The sequence below is a fragment of the Porites lutea genome, chromosome 13 (assembly GCF_958299795.1).
Source record: "Porites lutea chromosome 13, jaPorLute2.1, whole genome shotgun sequence".
NCBI classification, from domain to species: domain Eukaryota; kingdom Metazoa; phylum Cnidaria; class Anthozoa; order Scleractinia; family Poritidae; genus Porites; species Porites lutea.
The window spans coordinates 4598557-4606792 of record NC_133213.1 but is presented as its reverse complement, the minus strand read 5'-3'; positions in this window follow the sequence as shown (position 1 = coordinate 4606792).

The window sequence follows — 8236 nt, the reverse complement described above, 5'->3', positions numbered from 1 at the left end:
CAATAAAAGGTGGGGGAACGTATGATAAAAAAATTCCCTGAAACTGTTCACGTTACGATTTTATGGTTTAACTATTTTCGTATCAAAAAACATGTATTATCAGATCCGTTTTGGTATTTTGTATTCTTTTGCAGTTTTTTTTTTATTATTATTGTTATTTTGATTTCAGTAAGCAACATTTCACCAAGGATAATAGTAAAAAGAAAAGTCACGGCCGTAGAAACGAAACCACCCTTTACCTCCGTCTTAAGACATGCCGTCATTCCCCAGAAACGAGAACATCAAACTTCAACTAGCCTGCGAGATTGCCCCCTTTTTTTTGGGGGGGGGGGGGGGGGGGAGTCGCGAAAAGTCACGCGACAGCAGCACGCGTAAGGAGACGCTAGTGCGAGGGGCGGGGTGAGAGGCGCGTTCTCTCGCGACTAGCTTTGCTCGAAATTAATGGAGAGCTTTCTAGCATGCTGAACTTTAACAGCTGTCGTGCGCACTATTCATTTTTATGACAATTTCGATCGATGGTGGAACCTTAACGCTTTTCGCGGTTTACAAGCTTTATTGGTTACTGATACTATATTTTCATCCCATTCTGACTACAAAGGTCTGAAATAGCTTCAAACAGGAGCCTGAAGCAAATAGTGAATTCGTGAAAATAACGCGTTCTCACCTAAATATGAATTTTTGGTGCTAGTTTTCCTACTGACCAGCACCCTTCCAAAGCTCTTATTTCACTGGTCCCTATAACCTGCACTACCTATTGTTTTCAGGGATAGAAGCATTGTTATGTCATCATCCCTATTGTTTTCTTGTTCTCAGTTTCAGAGCAGAATTAGAATTGGGTAGCAAATGAATTTCACCTCAACACCAACAACAACAATAACAACAAAAGAAATAGTTCTTAAGTCCGCTTGCGTTTAACGGTTGCGTGCAAAGCCAACGAAAAATTGTCCGCTAATAGGTTATGTCGTCGATATTACAAATTGCAAATACAACACAAGTTAATGAAAGAGTTAGGGAACCATATGATATGTAAATTAAACAGCTGAAATTTTCCGAGCTGGTTATTTAAAACCTACTGTTAACTAAATATGATTTTTAGGGCGTGTGGAAAATATAAAAAATTTCACCACCTTTAAAGAGACGAGACACTTTGTAACTCTTTCAATAGCGACTGTGAAGCCCTTATGTTAACGTCAAAAACTAGAAGTCTTTAATTTTGAAACATTAGGGCATTAAGTCTCAACATATTCATCAAAATTAAATGGGCTAACAGACTAACGAGGAACAGTTTTTTTCTAATATTTCAATCGACCGCTTTTAGTCCCATGCAACTAATAAGCAACATGTCATTTTGCAGTAAATTTTAATGAACGTGACGTTCTTTTAAAATACAGCATTTGAAACATACACAAGGGTGAAGGATAGTTTTGTCCTTTTTCGCATTTGGCTCGTTCGGATGCAATATAGCCATATAGTGGCCCCAATAAAGACAAAAAAACTTTAAATATGACTTAACTGCCAAAGGCGGGAAAAATGGTGGGGCAAGTTTCCTGTGTTTCAGTTGAAGTTACTTTAAACAGAACTTCCTGTTTTTAAATTGGCATGAAGCTAACAAAAACACATGACGATTTTACAATTTGTCTTGAAAATAACCAAGAGATCTATTCTCACACTTAGACCAGCAATACTTAATGATTAGTCGCCGCGTCATTGTGTTAAGATGAAATGTTTCATGGTGGCCCAGTTAAAGAGCAATTTAGTCAAAGTAATTATCATAGGCTACCTTATTGAAAGTCGTGGGGTTCTAAAAATAAGTCAATCCGCTACGAAGCTCTGGTAGAAGAAGTCCAAGAAACTGATTCTACTGAATTCATAAAATATCAAACTCTTGTATCATCTGATAGGAATTGAAGGTGGCTGAACACAGTTTTACCAGCGATCAGCGGTAACTTGCGTGCCGGCGTGTGTTTTAAATTAGACAAACAAACATGGCGGCCAAAAAACCATGGTACACAGAAGAGGATTTCTCAAAATCTACTATTGAAATTCTGTGATATTTGGCAGAATTTTTACTTTTATCGTATTTTAAATAATGAGAACTTTAAAATGGAAGTTGAACATACGAATCTTGTGACACATTTTGTAATTACAGTACAAGTATATTATTGATTATCTAAATACCCGTCTGTTAAAATTTGGTCATATAAGTTTCAAATGATAATGATTAATTATAGTAAGCTGTGTGCAAGTTAATAGGAAAATTTATGTAAACTGAGCGAAAGTGAAATTTTAAGGTTGTATTCAATCGTTCATGTTGCCATGGAAACTACGAAAACCTCAAATTTCACCTGTCAATCAAAATCTTTCATCAGTATATGTTTCACTTGCCAAGTTTCAGCTTGTGAGCTGCAACCTTTCTCTGGCCATGGTTTGGCAAATGACATACACTCACAAACTGCCAAAACTGTGTTCAGGCACCATAACTGGCTACAGCACAAATCCAAAAAGGACAACAAATGGATTCCTCGTATCTCGTAGTTTGTCTTTTAAATGCATTTTTATCCTACACTGCCACCATGCTAAACATTGTTACAATCCACGCCATAAGAAAAACGCCGTCCTTGTCAACGAATTTAAAAACATTGCTCCTTAGTCTGGCTGTTTCTGATCTTGGTGTTGGTTTAGTGGTGCAACCTTTGTATGTGGCAAATCTTATTATGGCGTCGAAGCTAAACAATGAAACTAGCAAAACGTATAATGCCATCCATATCGTGTACCTTATCCTGGTGAATTTATTTATTTTCGCGACGCTGTTTCTCGTCATTGTTCTTTGTGCTGAGAGATTTATAGCCATTCATTATTGCTTTAGATATCAAGAACTTGTGACACACAAGCGAGTCGTTGCTGTTGTCGTCTCAATTTGGGTATTAAGCGGACTGTTTTCGTTGGTGAGGCTGTGGATCCCAACGAGTATTATGTACGTGGTTTTTGGAATTACACAACTTGCATGTATTATAGCTGCCACTTTCTTCAGTATAAGAATTTACTCGTCCGTGCGACTTCACGTGAACCAAATACAAGTGCTGCAGCTACAACATGCACCACAGAACGCTCAAATGGTTAACGTTCGAAGGATGCGAAAGTTTGCGATGATGTCAGTTTACGTTTGCCTCGTTTTAACAGTTTGCTATCTGCCAAACATTTGTACACACTTTGTTATTGCCTTCACCTCTAGGCCAAGCACTGGCATAAAGCATTTACCGTTTTACTCTCTGACACTGGAGTTCCTTAATTCGTCGCTTAATCCTGTGATCTACTGCTGGAAGATGAAACACATCCGACACACGATCATTGGCTTAATACGAAATGCATTTGCGAAGCAAAACTAAAGAGAGCTTCAAGACAATCCATCCGGAAATAATAAACGATGTGTAAAAACGACAACAACCACAATAAGAAACAATAACAAATGTAAAATCGTGTATTGTTAAACTTAAATTAAAAAAAGATACAATAGAATAACAATAAAAATGAACAATAGAGATTGTTGTAGTTCTCGTTAGAATCAATGTCTAAAACAAAAGCCCTCAATTTGTCTGGGAGTAATAATTTATGCATTGTAAAGTTACACGAAAGTTGTCAAAACTCCGTTAAAAGTATGAAGCATTTTGCTTTACCTCCTTACCCACCCCTACAGATAAATAGGAAAATAAGAAAAGGAAGTAAGCTGACAAAATTAAAGCAGAATCACACGCACGATCTTATTAAAGCCAGCGAGAAGATTAAAATACCCGATGAAAAAATCCTCGAGATAATAAAAGCTTTAAAACTTATTTTTTAGACTTGTAAATCAAGATGATAGTGATCAAACTAAATATAGTAACGATTGCACTATTTTGTTTCCCTCGATCACGACTATACGACTCAGTGACTAAGCGTCTGCGCGAGCAGAACTTCATTTTTTTTTTTTTGGTGGCTTCTAAAAATGGGTGACGGGGAACTTTAGACTCAAAAACACAAACAAAAGAGAGAAAATGGGTCAGTTTCGAATTCTTAAAATTCATACTTGGCTCTGCGGTTGAAGGAAATAAAACAGGTACACGAAAAGGTAAACGAAACCTTTGATTTCACCGAAATCGAATCAGTTATGATTTTGTTTCTACTTAAACGCTTCCAAAAAGACGGTGGTCTCGATTCGAAGAAGAAAGAATCTGCTATCAGGCGATCTTTTTTCGGAGAAAGTCGGTGGACGTTTCCCAAACAAAAAGGAAAGACCAACCGCCTGATCGCAGGTTAAACCAGAATTTGCCAAGATTGAGGTGGAGCAGAAGAGAGTCAATGTAGTTTTACAAAACCTTTAGGAAGCGTTCGATAGATAAAAACAAAAACATGTAAAACTACTACAGAAAAACATTTTCTTTTGTTTAATAACGACGTAACTGTAAGAGGTGGAGAAAATTGTTGGACAAGTTTCCCTTTTATTAAGATGAAGTTTAATTTGTTAAACAAAACTTCCTCTTTCCTAATTGTTTTGAAGTTTAGGAAGACCTATATTCAAATTGTAAAAATTGTTTGAAAAACAAGAAGGACATCTGCAAGAAGACAGAAATACGCATGCTCTGTCCACAATTTGCTCCGTCGGGTGAGATAATAGAGCTTAAGCAACGACGACGGCGACGGCAAAAAGAACGACAAAAAAGCAATAGGTTTAGATTGGCATAACAACAACTTTGCACGTAGATCACGCTATCTGTACATTTCTTTGCCACCACTGCACGACTACGACGTGAGACGTCCTATTTTCTTGTTTTATTGAGGACATAAACACACAAAAGGGATGTCAGATCCTTTATTTTTTCATGTTTTTGTGACCGAGTCAGAGATCAACACCTTTACTTTTTGCACTAACATCTTTGGGCAGTTTAGTTACATTTCCATCTTAAACTATTTCGTTAAAGAAACAGACTGAGTGGAAGGAAAGCCTTGCAGGAGTTTTCTGAACATTTCGTTTCAAAAACTGCGATAAAGGGGCCCCAGGGAAAATACTGATTGGGCAATTTCTTTTTGCCGGTGATTAAGTTTAACTTTTATTTTGAAACAAAAACTCCCGTTTCTAATTGCTTGGCAGTTTAGAAAAATACGTCTTTCAATTATCTTAAGTGTTTTAAAATCACATAGGACATCTGTTTCGCCAGACCAGCAATGCCCTATCATCAGTAATCGCATGTTCAGAAGAGAGTTTCATTGTAGCTAAGTTAAAGACGTATTTTAGTCAGACAATTCAAACTGCTTTTCATCCAAGTCTAACTTACTAAAAGCTTTGGAACTCTCTGAACGTTAGCTGCAATCAGTGACGTGGGTTTGGTCCGATCATCCTGAAAAAACAATCGCTTGCAAGGTCCGACAATTCTGCAGTAAATTTTAATGAATATCACTTTATTTTAAAATACAGCATATGGATCATACACAAGAGTGAAGGACAGTTTTGTCCTTTTACGCATTTCGTTTATTCGGACGCAATATAGTCATATAGTGGCCCCAATAAAGAAAAAAAAACTTCAAATATGACTCAACTGTCAAAGGTGGGAAAAATGGAGGAGCAAGTTTCCAGTGTTTTAGTTCACGTTAATTTAAACAAAACTTCCTGTTTTTAAATTGGTATAAAATTCAGCTACAATTTGTCTTGAAAATAACCAAGAGATCTATTCTCTCACTTAGACCAGCAATACTTAATGATTAGTCGCCGCGTCATTGTCTTAAGATGAAATGTTTCATGGTGGCCCAGTTAAAGAGGAATTTAGTCAAAGAACTTATCAAAGGCTACCTTATTGAAAGTCGTGGGGTTCTAAAAATAAGTCAATCCGCTACGAAGCTCTGGTAGAAGTAGTCTAAGAAACTGATTCTACTGAATTCATAAGATATCAAACTCTTGCATCGTCTGATAGGAATTTAAGGTGGCTGAACACAGTTGTGCGAGCGCTTAGCGGTAACTCGCGTGCCGGAGTGTGTTCTAAATTAGACAAACAAACATGGCGGCGAAAAAAACTATAGTACACAGAAGAGGATTTCTCGAAATCTACTCATTAAAATTCTGTAACATTTGGCAGAATTTTTACTTTTATCGTATTTTAAATAATGAGAACTTTAAAATGGAAGTTGAACAGACGAATCTTGTGACACATTTTGTAATTACAGTACAATTATATTATTGATTATGTAAATACCCGTCTGTTAAAATTTGGTCATATAAGTTTCAGATGATAATGATTAATTATCGTAAGCTGTGTGCAAGTTAATAGGAAAATTTATGTAAACTGAGCGAAAGTGAAATTTTAAGGTTGTATTCAATTGTTCATGTTGCCATGGAAACTACGAAAACGTCCAATTTTACCTGTCAATCAAAATCTTTCATTAGTATATGTTTCACTTGCCAAGTTTCAGCTTGTGACGATATGAAAAAACAATAACAAGAAACAACAAATGTAAAATCGTGTTTTGTTAAACTTACATTAAAAAAAGATACAATAGAATAACAATAAAAATGAACAATAGAGATTGTTGTAGTTCTCGTTAGAATCAATGTCTAAAACAAAAGCCCTCAATTTGTCTGGGAGTAATAATTTATGCATTGTAAAGTTACACGAAAGTTGTCAAAACTCCGTTAAAAGTATGAAGCATTGTGCTTTACCTCCTTACCCACCCCTACAGATAAATAGGAAAATAAGAAAAGGAAGTAAGCTGACAAAATTAAAGCAGAATCACACGCACGATCTTATTAAAGCCAGCGAGAAGATTGAAATACCCGATGAAAAAATCCTCGAGATAATGAAAGCTTTAAAACTTATTTTTTAGACTTGTAAACCAAGATGATAGTGATCAAACTAAATATAGTAACGATTGCACCAATTTGTTTCCCTCGATCACGACTATACGACTCAGTGACTAAGCGTCTTCACGAGCAGAACTTCATTTTTTTTTTTTTGGTGGCTCCTAAAAATGGGTGACGGGGAACTTTAGACTCAAAAACACAAACAAGAGAGAGAAAATGGGTCAGTTTTGAATTATTAAAATTCATTCTTGGCTCCGGGGCAGAAGGCAATAAAACAGATACACGAAAAGGTACACGAAACCTTTGATTTCACCGAAATCGAATCAGTTATGATTTTATGTTTCTACTTAAAGGCTTCCAAAAAGACGGTGGTCTCGATTCTAACAAGACAGAATCTGCCATCCGGCGATTTTTTTTGGGAGAAAGTCGGCGGACGCCTCCCAAACAAAAAGGGAAGAAGGACCGGCTGATCGCAGGCTCAACCAGAATTTGCCAAGATTAAGGTGGAGCAGAAGACAGTCAATGTAGTTTTACAAGACCTCTAGGAAGCGTTCGATAGATAAAAACAAAAACATTAAAACAACTACAAAAAAAACACATTTTCTTTTGTTTAATTATGACTTAACTGTAAGAGGTGGGGAAAATTGTTGGACAAGTTTGCCTGTTATTAAGATGAAGTTTAATTTGTTGTACAAAACTTCCTCTTTCCTAATTGTTTTGAAGTTTAGGAAGACCTATATACAAATTGTAAAAATTGTTTGTAAAACAAGAAGGACATCTGCAAGAAGACAGCAATGCGCATGCTCTGTCGACAATTTGCTCGGTCGGGTGAAACAAACGAGAGCGTAAACAAGGACGACGGCGACAGCAACAAGAACGGCAAGAAAGCAATGGGTTTAGATTGGCATAACAACAACTTTGCACATAGATCACGCCCGCCCCATAAAATGTCATGGTAGATGAAGCTAATAAATACAGTTAGCGTTTGAGAAAACCAAACATCTTCCACTTAACAGTTTTCAATTTTATTTGACTATTAGCATCACAAGCTTTGTGCATTTTTTAAACTATTTCTTAGCGAGATTATTTTCCTAGCTAAATGCCAATTCATTAACTATAAAACAGTCCGTATTACTGTACTATTTACGTTACAACCGTAACGTAGATGAGTATTGAAAGTTTCTTCTTTATTGAACTTCATGATAATCAAAACATTCCTTACAGCAAAACAACTTTGGCTAGATTTCTTTACTCTCGCTTCATTCAAACCACATCTTTTACGACGTACCGAAGTGTAAACTCAAACGCCTTCCCACGCTATATCCAATAAGGCAATATAATGAACGCCTTCAAATATCACGTGTCTAATTAATTTTTCTAGAATTAGAATACAGTATTGCATGTGTTTGG